This window comes from Electrona antarctica (assembly GCF_951216825.1).
Source record: "Electrona antarctica genome assembly, chromosome: 7".
Classification (NCBI taxonomy): Eukaryota; Metazoa; Chordata; class Actinopteri; order Myctophiformes; family Myctophidae; genus Electrona; species Electrona antarctica.
The window spans coordinates 43,696,535-43,714,358 of NC_136812.1; positions in this window are offsets into that span (position 1 = coordinate 43,696,535).

The following is a 17,824-nucleotide window of genomic DNA, read 5'->3' on the forward strand; positions in this document are numbered from 1 at the left end:
GACCTAGTGCTGATATCAGATAGATGTGGTAGAACCATATATGGATAGATCTAACTGGTTTAGTCATCGTGACAGGCATAGTCGGAGAATATATAACAAGGGTCGGTACTATAGGTGATCGACGTAGCTAACAAAAACATCTGATCAAATGAATGTATTGTACTGTGTCTTTGTGGGCCGAATCGTGGCATCGTGGCATACAAATAGATGTTTGTATAATTAGTATCACGATAAAATAATATGGCGACGTTAGAATGACACCACCAATGAGTGATCGCGGCTAATGTAGCTGCCCAGCGTATATCCAGCACCATCGCGTCACCACATTCCACTGGCTGTTGGCTAGTAGTAGTTGCTAACAAACGCTGCACAAATGGTACTGGCTATTGGCCGGGCCACAAGCCCGGGCAATAGCCAGTACCAATGTTGCTGGATGATTGCGACGCAATGGTGCTGGATATACCCTGGGCAGCTAGCTACATTACCAGCGATCACTCATTGGTGTTTCATTCTAACGTCGCCATATTATTTTATCGTGATACTACTTATACAAGCATCTATTTGTATTTTTCATGCCACGACTCGGCCCACAAAGACACTGCACAATAAAATCATTTGATCGCCAGCAGCCGGGTAAAACGCCATGTAATAGTAGCGTGCACTGACTACAGCTAAAATGTTTATTTCTTTTTATATATTTAGAACTGGCATCAGATGAGGAGGATGAGGAGGATGAAGAGTCAAGACTGCGATGGCGTTCTCCGACACTGAACCGGATTCATTCATTCATTCATTTCAGGGGGGGGCAGTTTTTGTTTTATTTAGCCTACTCACACATAACCTGACTCCGCCAGATGGGGCAGCAGAGAGTACACTGGGTTCCCCCCTCCTGCTCCCATCTGGGAACTCTCAGGCAGACTTGATGCCCGGCCAAAAAACCGCCTGGCCAATCAGCAGCAGCTAGAAGCTAGAAGCTGCTGCTAGAAGTTGCTAGAAGCTGCTGCTGATTGGCCAGGCCGTTTTGTGGCCGGGCATCAAGTCTGCCTGAGAGTTCCCAGATGGGAGCAGGAGGGGGGAACACAGTGTACACTCTGCTGCCCCATATGGCGGAGTCAGGTTAACTCACACACACACACACCGTCAAGGACTGGGTTTGGGGACATTTGGGAGGAGTAGCTCTGATCCATAGCTCTAAATGCGCATTTAGAGCTATGGATCAGAGCTAGGGGAGGAGTAACTGTTTTGTATGTAGGCCTATTTATTTTCTGTAATATTTATCATTTTATTATGTTAGTAGTCGTAAAAAATAAAAGACGCTTTTACAATGAGTTAGACCTGTCATGACTATTTTGTTCACTATTGTGAGGTTTATTGTATATGACTAAGCAAGTTTCAACTGTGATTTACTCTGTAACGGTAGATGGTAATAACTCAATTTCTTTTTTATAATACAGTATACATTCAAGTCTATATTTTGATACATATCATGGGCACCAAGTCATATCAAAACAATGTCCTTGGATGTGTTTTTTATCAAAACTGTGTTTCTTCATAACAGGTTTTTGAGATGCATGCATGAATAGACAAGGTACTGGTAAGACTATGTAAACATGGTATATATCAAAATGTGCGTTAGAATGTCTAATTTTACCCCAAAAAAGAATTGAGTTTATATGATGTTCCAATTTCAGAGCTATGGGGACTTTTAGCTGGATAGGTCAGATTGATCATGACTGACCATGCTATTTATAGATGGCAAAATATCTACAGTGGTACATGTGAGAAACTTTTTATTTTATTTTAATTGAACTAGACAACTCACCCTTTAAAATGAGATATTGCATGGCTATGTACGCCCAGCAGAAAAAAAGTTATTTAGAAAATAAAACTTCAACCGGGCATAACTTTTTTTGGTTGTCCTAGAAACAGAAAACAGTGTAAATGCAGGCTCTTTTAAATGGCTTCCAACACAAGAACTAAACATTTTATCAACTCAGTTCATTTTTTTCCTGTAAGCAGACAAGTCAAGCTTTCTCTGAAGGTCTTTCGTTGTCACACATTCACAACAGAGAATTTTCAATAAATCATTCAAAAAACGCCATTCTGCCATAGAGAAGTCTACCTACTATATAGAAATCCTTGAACCGCTCAAAGAGTTAAGTACATGGTGGCCCTTATTTCATTTTGTTGTACAACTAGGGATGTGTACAGTATGTGCGTAGTTTTAAACGTTTTAAACTCTGAACCTAAACTAGAGCTTTATTTTACATTTGACAGTATGTATTTTTTTCTTTATATAAAAAAATGTTGGACACCTTAATATGCTAACTTTGCACCTGCACAAGGTAATGTGTCATATTTGATGACAATCCAGAGTAGAGGTATAGATTTTGTTTTACAATTGGTTTAGCATTGTAAATGCCATGTAAACACTTCCAAGTTCCAACATATATTTACAATTTTACCAAAGTGTGAATGCTTGTATTTTGTTCAATCTATTATAAAATAAAATCAAGTTTTACTGCTGGGTAAATATTATAATTTCTAATTATATTTTCTATTTGGGGTCAGATAACCAGCGATGAGCGGGCCAAAGTGCAAAGACAACCGCCTATGCAGCGCCCCCCGGAGCAAGTTAAGCATTACGTGTTTTTCACTGAGTGGGACTTAAGCTGCCGTGTCAGTGTCCAACTGTAGTTGTAACGTCAGGCACATTTCAGTTGCCAGCTCATAGATGGAATCCATCCTGTCAGTGCCAGGGTCTGAACCAATAACCTCTCAGCTGTTACTGGGCATGCCACCCAAAAAACTCTCACTCCCGATCAGGCTGATTCCACCTGAATGAGCCAGTATAATATATACCGCACGGTGCCTGCGCTCGCTGAATCCGCAAGCGGGGTAGAGGCTGTCAAATCCATCCCCGCCATGATAAATAGCCATTTATTGTAGAATGGCAGCAGGAGAGGGCAGGTATACACGCGCTGAGACACCGGGAATGTCTTTCTGAGAGTGTTTTCCAAGACAGCCGGCATGGTGGAACCCAGCCCCAGCCACACACATGTCTTCGCTATAGACTTGGCAATTGGCGTACAGCTTGACAGATGATCCTGGTCTTGGCAGTCGCCCCTGTACATCACAATACCGCAGTGACATCTGCACAACTTTACGGGGCTGTATACAGTGGCAATTATGCAGCGCATCTGAGGAACTTAGCTCGGCAATTGTAGAGGCGTCGCGCATGCAGTATAAATTACTGTACATTATGTAAAAAATAACACATTTAACACATCTGTTTTCTGGTTCAGAGGCACGCACAGGCAAGATAACGGTTTTGAATAAGTGACAGCATACATATATAGAGAGGTAAATGTGTGTGTGTGTGTGTGTGTGTGTGTGTGTGTGTGTGTGTGTGTGTGTGTGTGTGTGTGTGTGTGTGTGTGTGTGTGTGTGTGTGTGTGTGTGTGTGTGTGTGTGTGTGTGTGTGTGTGTGTGTGTGTGTGTGATAAAGACATCATGCTTAGTCTCATTATCAGTCACATTATGATGATTAAATGGAAGGTTTCAAATACCATAATGCGTCACAGGTGCACAGGTGTCGCTAGCAAGATGTATTTTGACCTCTTATGTGTGAACAGATGGAAGAAACACTGAGGGAGAGCAACACACACATAAATAAATACTTCCCTGCTTAGCATGACTGCAAACATATTCCAAACATTTCTCTTGTGAAGAATACTTCCTACGAGACTGTATAGCTTATTGATTATTTTCTTAGCAGTTAAATATTTGATTAAATTATCAAGAAGCAGGATATATATATATATATATCGCACATCGTTGAATATACAGTATACATTTAACATTTTTAACTCAAATCCAGGGTCCTTGGTCAAATACATATCGTTTGGGGGTCCTTGTCATGAAAACGTTTGAGAACCACTAGAAGACATTTCTAGAATCGGCCTCAGGTCTTAATGAGTTAATGATGGCCTGTACCTTTAAGACACTAAATTACATGAACTAAACAATGATTGTATTTCTATGATAACATTACATTTCACATCATGCACCATACGCTCCTCTAATGCTATACCAACAAAACAAAAAAAAAATGAAATTGTTTGAGTGAAATTTGATTATGTTTGATTATGAAATTTGATTATGCTCTGAAGGAGTCTAGCCATCTGTGTGTGTGTGTGTGTGTGTGTGTGTGTGTCCGGAGCCAATCTCACAAAGCGCTGGATCGATCAGTGCCAACATTTGTTTGCACACTGGCAGTAGCCAATCTTTCTTCCAACACTTATTTTATTTTTTATAATTGATTAATTTATTCAATTAACTATTGCAACCCTAGTGCACACTTTAAACGTTTGGATGAGACCATGTTGATGTGAAGATGATTCATTCAGCATAATATACAAGATAAGAGTACATGACGAAGTCACTCATTTAGCTTGAAGACGGGAAAGAACAATTCACTTACAGTACGCGTTCTACTTGAGTCTTGCAGTTTTTGTTTTTTACAATGAGAAAGTATGTTTGTTGTCTGTTGCCCCACAAAATGAACAGTGAGTTCAACCTTTAGCAAAAGAGTTAAAAAAGTGCTACTAAGTGTCGGAGGCAGTACAGTCAGCTTGGCATTCTCAGTCGCATATCATATTATCTCAACGTCTGGGTCTCAGAGGAGGAGGAGGAGGGGGGGGGGGGGGCTGGAAGTTTTGAGAACCACTGTTCTACACCACCAATATTTAACAGATACATTCTGCATCCTGTGGCATCTTTGATGGCCCCTCTAAGCTTACGGTCTCCGGATTCTGCGCCGCTACCCCTAGCTTTTAACATATTTTATATCGCACATTTTGTATTGATTCTCTGCATGTGACATCTACTTTCCTTTGTTACATTGTAAGATCTCGTTCCACACATGCCCATACAAATTTCTATAAGCATTTTATTATTACTTTTATCTGAAACAGACATTTCAAATGTAGGGCTCCACTTTGGATATAATATGAATATGAATATTTATATCTGAACTGTGCCTGTGTGTCTGTTCTGTTTTGAGCCCTATGGAGAAGAGATATCATATGGTGCTGTTTAAGACCAATATACATCTTCCACTTGTTTGCTTACATAGAGAATTTTTCTAATGTTAGTTCAGCATATGAAATAACTTAGCTCAGGATGTAGTGGCTTATCAAACTGAATATCATCCAAATCACATATGCTTTGGATTGCTGGGGCTGTATCCGGCACCTATCTTTAGCAAATGTCCCTTGGGGTCCTGTTTTTTATTAGTGAATCACCTACCAAATGTCAGCATAGTCTCTGGAGAAGAGAACATTACATAGTGAGACAGACAGGCAGACACACACACACACACACACACACACACACACACACACACACACACACACACACACACACGCACGCGCTCACACGAAAAGCAGGGGGCGATTTGGGTTATGTAAGCCCAATTTCCTCACCCTATGAATCTCAAATTCATTCTTTTTTCCCCTTTGTGTGGCAGCCACTTCTTGCACTACAAATAGTGGGTAGACAGATCTTCTGACATTACCAGCAGTAAAGTGCTTCCAGAAAACCATATATGTGCATAAATAGTTTTCAATGTTTGTGTCGCTTACAGGGAAACACTTTTTTTTCTGTTCTGCCGGCGACAAAGCTACCTGTCATGTTCAATCATGTCACCGCCACCTGTACCTGCAAGCACAGCAACAATTAGCAATGCATTCTGACAAGAGAGGGAGCATCAAAGTCCCCACCGGAATTAATTTGCAGGTAGATTAATTATTTCATCAAAAATATTAATGTACAGCACACTTCTGACTCGTTGGTGGTCCTCTGAAATCTTCCCTCGGGGTGGTTCAGGTAGTTCGGATAATGCATTTTATATTTTACATTGTCAGTCGGTTAATGAGGGCAGAGGTTGACTTCAGACAAGTACAACTGTAGAATAATTTACAGACTCTGGGACGCCAGCATGACTTCGAAATACGGCTGTCAAACGATTACGAATTTTAGTCTGATTATGCACAGCTTAAAAATAAGAAAAATAAAAGACGGAAGGTGGATAACATACGTCTGTTATGTATGTTTTATTCTTTATTAAAACAAAATCCAGTGTGGTAGGATGGTGTTATTATTAGGGCTGTCAAACTATTACAGTGTTTAATCAGATTGTTCACAGAATAATTAATTAATCATGATTAATTACCATTTGTAAGGATGCCCACAATATGGCCTTTTCTTGTGGGAACTGAAAGATAAGTGACTCGGTAGCTATCTCTCTCCATGTCTCTGTCTCTCACCCCGTTGTCATGCTACTGTATGTGATTTGAGACGCATGCCTATGTTTTCCCCCCGTCCGGATGCGAAGACTCGCAAAACACACTGCCCCGGGCAGTGCATACCCCCCACGTCTCCGCCTCCCAGTTCTTCTGCCCCTTTTTCCATACGGTTGTCACGTTTCCGTTTTACTTTATACCTGAACATACTACAAACACTGAGGAGATAGCCTCTGTCCTCTGTAGTTTGACTTAGTTAGTGTTGAATTTGTCCTCACAAATGCTCATTATGATGAGATGGCACAATTTCCATCTAGCCATTCTGCATGCATCTCATGGACAGTGGATTCCGGCTGCCTCGATGTTCCCGGAATCAATAAAAAGTCAGATGGCAGTAGGGCCTTCTCTCACCGTGCTCCCTACCTTTGGAACCAGTTGTCCATTTCATTAAGAGACATGTCTAAACAGACTAAAACACATTTTCTTCTGTATATTATGACCAATCATAATTTCGGTGGACTTTGTGCCTTAGGATCTTTTGTGGTGGACACGTCACACGTGTGTGATTTTGAAATTTTAAATAAACTTAAATTTTAAATAAGATTTTACTTGAACGTCAGAAACCTGCCTATACCATAATGATACTGTATGGGGATTCAGCCTATCTCTTCCTGAAGAGTTAACATGCTGAAATAGAAGCCATTGTTCTTTTCATTAATAATGTACAGATGCCTGAAGAAGGCCTTTGACCGAAACGTTGCCTAAATCAAGTGTTCATATTGTAAGTGCAGACGGTGTGTATTTTTTCTGAATACATTGAGCCCTGCCTACGCACCCGTCTCAGAGCCTGTCAGGTGTGCATGAGACTTTGTTGCCTATTAATAGGGGTGTAACGATATAGTAACTGCATCGAAAAATCGTTTCATTTTATCAATACTATATTTTTGTGCGTGGTATTTAATTACTTGAAAATAATGTCAATGTATTTTAAATTGTTACTGTATCGATTTCAAATCATTGAATTGCATCGTATCGGATTGCCGTCATGAACCAATATCGTCCATGTATCGTATCGTCAACCATGTATCGTGATACATATCGTATCGCTGTTAAAATGTATCGTTACACCCCTACCTATTAATAATGTTCAAAATAACCCAACCTGCTTTACTCGCAGTGCTGTCCACTGCACGGCCCTCCGCTGAGACACAGAGTGAGGAAGCAGAAATGGTACCATCTTCTAATATAATGAGCATTAGTGAGGACCAATTATAGAGAAATGAGTGAAGTGGTCCTGTAAATCAGGGGTTCTCAACGTTTTTGGCCGGGGACCCCCGGAAACTTTGGCAATGTCTCGGGACCCCCGTCCCCTCCCGACCCCCAATATAAAATTACTGTTACAATAACCTTAGTAATAGAGACAATACACCATAAATAAATACTGAAACCAGATATAATCATTAGGGAAGGTCTATGCATGTACTATGTGTACTTTATGTAAACTCTTCATTTCCATTTTCCAGCCATTCAGTTGCAAAAAAATAATAATGTTTTTTTTTAATATATATAATTTGAGGACCCCCCAAAATAATTTGGCGACCCCCCCCGAGGGGTCGCGACCCACGCGTTGAGAACCCCTGCTGTAAATGACATTGTTATTTTCACCAGTGAAAGTCAGACTTCAAAAATAGCCTAATATAGAACACACACACACGCACGCTCCACGCTCCATACGGTATGGATCCATCACAGACATGACTGACAACACATATGATCAACAGCTCCCTTTTCTGAAGGGGGCAGGTCAAACGTTCACGACACAGCGGGCGTTCACCAGACAGCCAGACATATGGGAAAGTGTAATGTCATATAGCAGGCCTGAATATATGGCCCTCCTATGGCTTCCGCCAAGTTAAACCCCCTCCATCCGTAGGGGAAACACACACGGGGGGGAGATTCATGGACACTTCAATGGGCTGTAACTCTGTCTCGCTAAATGCCCTTTAGAATGCCACAGGTGCACATTTTAGCGTAAATCAAGGCGGTATTTATGTGAATCCTTTAGGAGGAAATAAGTTTTCTCCTCAAGTGTGGGTCGTATGGGGCTTTGGTCGTCTTCCAGGCCCCTGCAGAGTCTGAGCCCCGTTGTAATATATCCAACCGCTCGCTGCACTGTGACAGAGGTGAAACAGACATTCTTATTCTCTCCCGCTTTGCAGCTGTAAGGGGCATTTTGCAGGCATCCTCCTAGAATTGCAAAAATATTTCATTGTTGCAATCATGAGCGAGTTGTTTCAGCCATGCTTGGTGAAAAGCGACCATGGTCCTGTTGTTGGACAGCAAGGGGGTGCAGTCTTTCAATGCGTCGGTGACACATGCCGCATGGGGTTTTGATATTCACATGCTCCATGCTCTGGTCAGCTCCAGGCCACCTGTTATGTTGGATGACAGATGTCAGTGGAAGTGCTCAACTAGTGGCTGATATGTACAGTGTGTGACTCCCGTTCAGACCGTAATTGATCGTGAGTGAATGTTGTTTGTCATGGCTCCTTATCGTCACCCGCTGTTTGCCCCTGCTTAGGCGGAGGAGGTACACATGCACACCGCGGACATGACCATACATTACATTATACCATACATAACATACATTTTAGATGCCACATTTACATCGCCTGAAGTGAATCACATTTGCACCGCATTTACAGATTTACATCGGATTTTCCCTGAAGACATACAAGAGTATGTATGGTCCCACATGCAACCTGGCTGATGGGCTCTTTTGCGCACACACGCGCACGCACACACACACACACACACACACACACACCCGCGCACGCGCACACACACACACACACACACATACACACACACACACACACACACACACACACACACACACACACACACACACACACACACACACACACACACACACACACACACACACACACTATTCCTTGCTCTCTGCAAGTGGACTGACTGCCTGGTAGGTTCTCTATGACCTGTCAGGACGTCAACAAACATTTAACACCTTCCACCTCTACAATGAATGACCACCAAGTGAGTAATGTGCATTTAATTACATTTGGTGTGTGTGTGTGTGTGTGTGTGTGTGTGTGTGTGTGTGTGTGTGTGTGTGTGTGTGTGTGTGTGTGTGTGTGTGTGTGTGTGTGTGTGTGTGTGTGTGTGTGTGTGTGTGTGTGTGTGTGTGTGTGTGTGTGTGTACAAGAAACCTTGTATGAGGGCTTTTGCTGCAACCAGTGATACAGGAATCTTGTTCTTTGGTTGACTTTTTTGATTACATTGGTAGCAATTTTATCACAGGAAAGATTTGCCTCCTAGGTTACCTTTTTTTCTATGTGGGTCTTAGATATTTACAAGCTTTTGCTACAAAAAGTACAACTGAAAGGTCTCTTATTAGCTTTCCACAAATAGTACAAGTAAGTACAACATACGTTTCCCTATGTGGGTGTGCTTTCTCACATCAGATATTGACAAGCATTTGCTACAAGACTGTACAACTTAAAGGTTTTTCAATCAACGATGGGGCTTGCACAAAAACACATTTCAGCCTATGTTTTACACCTGTAAACCTGTTACATAACAATTAAGATGATTCCTGATTCTGATTGTGCTTTCTGCATGGGTTTATTAGCATTGGAGCTGTGAAGTCAGTCTCACATGTACCAAGCACATTGGGATTTTTCATATCCTGCGCTGGGAGCTGGCGCAGCGAAGCCTGAGTCATTGTATTGCACATGATGATTTATTGGCCACCCTCGGAGTTCCTTTTTAATCTATTCAAAATTGTGCTGAGCAGGAACCGTGGGAAATCTAACTCAATATCAGCAGATATTGAGGTTGCTATTGATACTGAAATAGAAGAGATCATTTTTGTATAAGGACAGGCATATGCTCGTGTGAGCGAGCACGCACGCACGCACGCACGCACGCACGCACGCACGCACGCATGCACGCACGCACGCACACACGCACGCACGCATGCACGCACGCACACACGCACACACACACACACACACACGGTCATATATAAATGTGTGAATACACAAAGATACTGTATGTCCCTACTCCGATGCAAAAAGTACATGCACACCAGCGCGTGTCTGACAAAGATCACCATTTCTTGAGACACCTTGCTTGTTAACTTTTGCCTTTCCAGTCAGAGCAGGCCTACAGTATCTATCTGTGTATACAATGTATTCCTTCCAATCTTTGGAAGTAAAAAAAAAGAAAAACAAATAGAAAGAAAAGCATTACCTTGAGAGCAACAGGGCTGCAACAAAGAAAAAAGAAACATAATGCAACTTCCCTGGCAATGAAAGGTATAGATAGAGTCTAGACCACATATTCTCTGACACTGAATATAGGCGTGCACATGTAACAATATAATGCTGCAGGCAATAAAAGTTATCTTGAGTCTCTTAAGTTTTTGAGCAGCCCACTGTAACCTTGAATCATGTATTTTTATACTGCACTCTGCCCCCCGAATGAGATATTGATTTTTCGAGGAATGTTCCTTTTATTACAGTATATCAAGAAATCTGTAATACCACAAAATCGCGATACGGCAATACTCAGAGCCTCGGGCCGAGAGGTGGATGATGGCGGAGACGATGTAAATTTCAGAGTAGCTTCAGAGTGGGCCAGGCGAAAAGGCACACTGCAGGGGGGCCTTGGCACGATACCGCACCGATCAATACCCCGTGGCTATCTGCATACATTGTAGCTCCGCCTCCATTGAGTCGCACCGCCGTTTAGTCCTGTGACCTCGTAATACCTCTAAAGCTGCGTCAGGGTTCAGTGGCACCGGGTGACAGAGATGGACTGAGCTTTTAATCCCTGCGCTCGCACACACACACACACAGACACGCACACACGCGCACACACACGCCTCTTCCACCCCCTTCAATCCCCTCACTCTTGTCACCTATACCCTAAAGCAGCCTCCGTACCACTTTCCCTCCTCTCCTTCATGAAGTGCTGGCAGGTGAGAGGGGGATTGATAATTCTCCAGTCTATCTTTCCTGATCAGTCACCGTGAGGGCGAGTTGCTGCATTTGAGTCTGTCAAGGTCGTCCGTGCCATTATTCAGTTCAGACGCCGACGCTGTCGTTTCCCTCAACAGAAAAGGGCCGGAGCCCTTTTAGATTCTGTTAACCCATTCAGGCCTGACGTCGAAATTGAGGCACATTTTAACGATTTTTCAAAAATAGCAGACCTACAAGTTCATAGCGCGCCACTCGGTGGCGCGCTATGAGCTTGTAGATCTGCTATTTTTCAATAGCTAAATTATAACATAATGTTTAAAACACCAAAAGGGGTTCCCGCCCCGAAATGGGTTAATTTATACTCTGTGGCACAGCTTTGCCGCTTGCCCGCGAGAACTGATCTACGTGATGCAATGCGTTGTTAGCTTGTAGATCATTTCTCGTTGGCAAGCGGCACTGGCTTGGAATGGAGTATATATTGAGCATAAGGCTTCCCTGTCTGAGCCACTGAGAATTATCTCTCCGGCAATCAATTTGAACTGAAATATACACTGAAATCTGTATATTAATATTAATAAAATATATGAACATAGTTACACTGATTTAACCTTTAACCTTAAAAAAAACCTTAAGATTTCTGCCAGTACAGTAATGAAGTAATAAAGTCGTTTTACTGCAGTTAGTTACATCCTGTGTGTGTGTGTGTGTGTGTGTGTGTGTGTGTGTGTGTGTGTGTGTGTGTGTGTGTGTGTGTGTGTGTGTGTGTGTGTGTGTGTGTGTGTGTGTGTGTGTGTGTGTGTGTGTGTGTGTGTGTGTGTGTGTGTGTGTGTGTGTGTTTGTCAGTGAGAACGAGCGAGAGACTTTGTCCACTATAACTCAGTCAGTACGCTGTATTATTTCATCATCAATTATTACATGGCTTTGTTGAATGCTTGATTCTGATTGGTCAATCACTGAAGTCTGTTATTTCTGGATAATGACCGCTCCGCTCTATAACAGACCGATGCCTAATCAAACCCTCGGAGCACCAGCTGTGCGGCTGCGCCCTGCTGATTTACTGCTGTTTCCAACATGACAGACATGTAAACGCACACATAATGTAATTTGCAGCTAAACATTGCTCTCAAAAATGTTTTTGAAAACATTTGAGCGAGAAATAGACGAAGCAGTACCCGAAAATAGATTCTATTTGATCTACTCACTTCCTTGTTTTCCGACAGTGCTCCAGCCCTGCAGCTGGGCAGACGCAGCCAGCGAGACACTTTAATGAATACTTTTTTTGTTGTGTTTTGGATCAATTTATCAATTTATGTTAGGTAGCCATGTAATAAGCGAGATAATATCTGGCTAGGTGGTCATTGTCGGGAGACAATTCACCTTCAGGGTGATTAACGTTATACTCCCTGTCTGTGAGTTATCTCCCGACAATGACCACCTAGCCAGATATTATCCCTTACTTAACAATATGAGGCCATGAAATGTCTTATCTAAGCCTACATCTCAAACTTAGTATCTGACTAATGACTTAGTACTGAATGGTTTGGTGGTTAAATGTCAAGGTCAAATGGATGAGCCCTGTTTCAACACACCTTTGGGTTGACCTTGTTTGAATTTAATTCAGGTCCTCAAAATTGCATGTTTACCTCAGAATAATTACTGCATTTTGTCAGCAAGGGCACCCAACAAAAACCCTCCATTAAAATCAAGGGGACAGGTAACAAATGAAAACAAATGACCAGCAAAGAGCAATTGGATTAATTTTTTCCCCTGACAGGCTGATGATGACGCACTTTAATTTAGCTGCCAGACAACAGTTTGTCTGTGACCTATCTCCTCTGACCTCCTAGGACGTATTGAGCTCTGTTTGGTAAGTGACTGAGTTTATGCAGTGGGAGGGGAGAGCACCTTTTTAAAGGGAAATTAATATTCATGGAGGATGCTGTCCTCCGCTGTGCTAATCTGCATGAGATCTGACTTCCTTTCATTAATCAAGACGACTATGCCCCAGCGCATCAGCGTTGTTTACCTTCGCCGTTTGTTGTTTTCCCTGTCTGTTGACTCAAGGCAAACAGCATAAATCAGACAATGCACGACTTAACTCTGAACCCAGCGGTGTCTTACAGATGTGCAAACTTTTATCTGGGCTCCAATTTTCGGGGCACAAGATTGGATGCCCCAGAGGCTGTGGTGAGTGAGGGTCAACATAATGGGGGTTGTAATTCCTAAATGATGGTACGTCTGCCGATCTCACACACACTCTAATCCAGTCCTCTCAAGAAGCCGTAATCGGGGACTACAAAAACCAAAGCAAATGCCTGGGCTTTTCCTGGCTCACAATGGGTTTTTGGCGTGTTGATGTTAAGTAGACATGATTTTGTATCTCTGAGCTGATAAATAAATAAATCTTATGCTTAAGTAAATGAAAACCCCAACAAGAATGTTACAATTATTATTTCTAAATCCAGACATAAGACTGGCTGATGGTTAAATATCTCGTCTAACTTTGGCACCATGAAGGATACATATTGTATTCTCAATTCTGATCATTTTGGCTCTGGTGATTTATCTTTGTGGGTGGCTAAAGCCTCATTGGCGGTGCCAAAAAAAATCCCTGGAAAAGCCCTGGAGTGCTGAAACACCCTAGAGTGCTGAAAGCAAAGTTTATCTCCTGTCCTCTCAGTCTAAATTGATATATTTAGTACAATTTAGCATTTGCCAGGATAGCCATTCAAAACTTACACTGTCTACTTTATGACCTTATGAATAAGACTCGGGATTCAGGTTAATCTTTACCTTTAAACACTTATTTCAAATGATAATATATGAGAAGAAATATAATGTAAATGAAGTGCGTGATCAAACAACCTGCAAAGTGCAGAAGGATAAATGGCAAGAATTGATACCACTGCTCAAATGCCAGTACGTTGCAAACATAACTGTATTATGTTTGCTGTTTGTGGAAGAAGCCACTCAAAATTCAGTGCAATGTTACAGGCAGGCTGTGGTCATAAGCTGCATTCACACATGCACTGCAACTCTGAATGTAATGAGACATTACCCAGAGGGGCTGTGTGTGAGAACGCAAATGTCCGAATCCGTTGGACCAGACATGCAACAGACTTGACATTGCCAGCTCCCTAGTACAATGTCAATGTAATGGACATTGCCAGCTCCCTAGTACAATGTCCATGTAATGTCCGAGTGCCCAAGTGTGGAAATGTATGAGCAGAGAGCACGGTGTGAAGTGCCATCAGCTTGCCTGACGTTGCCATGGTTATTAATATACAGCCAAGACTAATAGACTGCCAAGAAGGGAAAGGCTAATGGGAATTGTTGTTTAACACAAGAGATATACATTTACAGCCTTATTTGCCAGACGTATTGTGTTCACAGCCTGTCATTTATTTTGCCACTAATGACAAGTACCAGCGATTTAGTTTTTCGTTGACAGTATTTGTGTAATAATTAAAATAAAAAAGATCATACCCATGTGAAGTGAGGGGCGCCGCTAATATATTAAAGTCTAACTCATGTTGCTATGATTAGGTGATGTAATGGTGATGTAAAACAAACGGTGACAAAACAAATTATCTTTATTGGTAATGGCATTTAATGTTTGTGTTAGGGACAAGATGACGTACATTTTCCCTTCATTGTCAATGGCGTTATTAAAACAAACATTGAACTAAAAACAAACATTAAACCTGTATATAGGAGGGGCTAGCGCCCCTCAAAAATATATAATGTAAAAGCTGAGCTGCTGGTGATGTACCATAAGTAGTTGTAGCCTGTATGACATTGCCTATAATGCTGTCTAATATGCTATTGCAGTCTGGCATTTGAATAAAATCATTGTGCAAAGTGTCTTTGCACTTGAACAAGATAGTTGTGACTGTATTTTCTACTTTCTATACTTTCTACCAAATAATTATTCTGTTGGAGTCTCTGTATTTTTTGTTTTGGAAAATCATACTGATTTCTAAATACCCTGGTATAGCATAATACTGTAACTTGATACCGTACCGCCCGAGCTTACTCATTTTTGTAATGCACAAGGTCAACTGTACAAAATTGCCAGACAAGGTTGAGTGAGGTTCAAAAGTGTGTTTTCTCTTATTATTGGATCTAAATGTACTTGACTTTGATGTTAAAGTACTGAAAGGCAAATGCAGTTTAAGGGTACTTTATACCGGAAATTATATAGAATAATTGTTTGTTATATTTATATTACTGAAATTCCTCAGTGGACTCAATATAGGTATCTATCCATCTATTCATAACAGGGGCCAAACACATTATGAAAATACTACGATTGTTTAATTCAGGGGTTCTCAATGTTTTTGGCTCGTGACCCCCGGAAATGCTTTGGCCATGTCTCGCAACCCCCGCCCTGCCCCCCTCCCCACCCCCAATACAAACTGACTGCAAAAATAACATTAATGACAAATGACAACAGAATACTGAAACCAGATCTAATCATTAAGGAAAGTGTATGCATGTACTATGTGTTCTATGTAAACTCTCCATTTCCCAGCCATTCAGTTGCATTTTTTCATTTTTTTTCTTTTTCAATAATTTGAGTTGGGTTGAGAACCCCTGGGCTCCACTACTGCCAACTGCTAATATATCAAAGCAGATGTTTTCAATTAAAATCATTTAAATGATTTCAAATTCATTCAAATGATATTTAAAATATATATTATATCTCTATATTAATAAATATAGACGTTAACGCAGTTTTCCACAATCTGTGACTTGTGAACCTACAGCTGGGATTTGTTGTCACGCTTCAACTTGTGGATGACCAGAGGGGACCAAGGACCCCTGCATAGAGGTCAACCTGACAACCTGTTAAACAACTCGTAATGACCCGCCTCAGTCTATGGCTGAAGGGCTGTATACCACTCTCTGAATTCATATTATTCCATTTTATTTGAGAAGTATGTCCCGGAGAGAGAGAGAGAGAGAGAGAGAGAGAGAGGGGGGGAACTACAGCACATTATGGCCACCTTATTAATCCATTACATCACTCCATCCCAGAGGGAAGCCGCTGTTAGGGTTAATAACTCCAGAAATATGAGGAAAACAGGCCAAGACGGAAGGATCCTTGAAATGCACACACAGAGAAAGAGGAGGAACAGTCGCGGGTTGAGTTCCTTCTTTAATAAACTAATAAATTAGAGGAGGGGGCGCCCTCATTTTTATTACTTCAGAAATGGAATTAAAGTATAAATTTCTTCCCTTTATACCTTCTTTACCTTTTGATATGTTCTCTCATTAAGAAGGGGCTGAAATTGCACCTCCTGCTGTTCGGTGCTCTCCGAGCAGTTGTTCCTTTTTACAGTGTTGTGCTTTCAAGGCAGGAACGTAATCAAAATCCTGAGCACTGCAATTAGATGCAATGGCTTTCCCGAGCCCTGTGTGGGCATCTGCTGGAAGAGAGCACACGGGAACAAAAGGTGGAGCGAATACATTATACACAGTAAAAATCTCAATGTTCATTTAACTCTTCAGAGTTGTACTATACTGTAAGCGAATGGATCGTTTCGGGTCCAGTCCACATATGCATATGTTTTACACTGTACACATGCTGCATAAATGGACACTGAGGATTTTGCTGTGTACCTGTCAGGAAAGCCGATGAATAATCTGGTATGATAGGAGCACTCACACACACCACTGACTGTACCCATCCTTTGTTTTGTTTAACTGTCTCCAATGCTTAACCCAGCAATTTAAATTGATGCTTTAACCCATATTATGCGGGAACCCCTTTTGGTGTTTTAAACATTATGTTATATTTTAGCTATTGAAAAATAGCAGATCTACAAGCTTATAGCGCGCCACCGAGTGGCGCGCTATGAACTTGTAGGTCTGCTATTTTTGAAAAATCATGAAAATGTGCCTGAAATCGACTCAGAAAACTGTCAGGATTTAGAAGACATTTTTAAAATTTCAACGTCGGGTCTAAATGGGTTAAAACGTATAATATACGTGGCAGTTTGGTTTAGCCTTCAAAGAAGAGGCATGGTAGATTAAAAAAAAAGGGAAGAAAAAAAATCAAGTGTGTTTATGATTGACACGTGAAGTCGGTGCATACCACAGAGAGACAAAACAATAACATCAGCTTCAGTCCAAAAGATTATATCTATACCTCGGAAAAGATCCCACATGGTTTAGATCTATACCTTCTCAAATACATGGAAGATAGCCTGCCACTAAATAGCATCAACATAAAAAAATAAATAAAACAATATCACCAACAAAGGCTCTTTATAAAAAGACTCCCACCCATAGCCTATATTATACAATATATTTGTCAGGGCTCTCTGGTTCACAGTATACTTGTGTACTTTGAATTCCCCTTGTGCTCTACACCTGGGACAAATACTGAACATCTGAGCCGTATGGCTGGTGAGCAATAGATCAGATACTGTACAACTGCTACATAGAAAAATCCGGTCTCATTAAGAGTTTTGGAGCCTATATTACAAAGTCTCACGGGCAAAG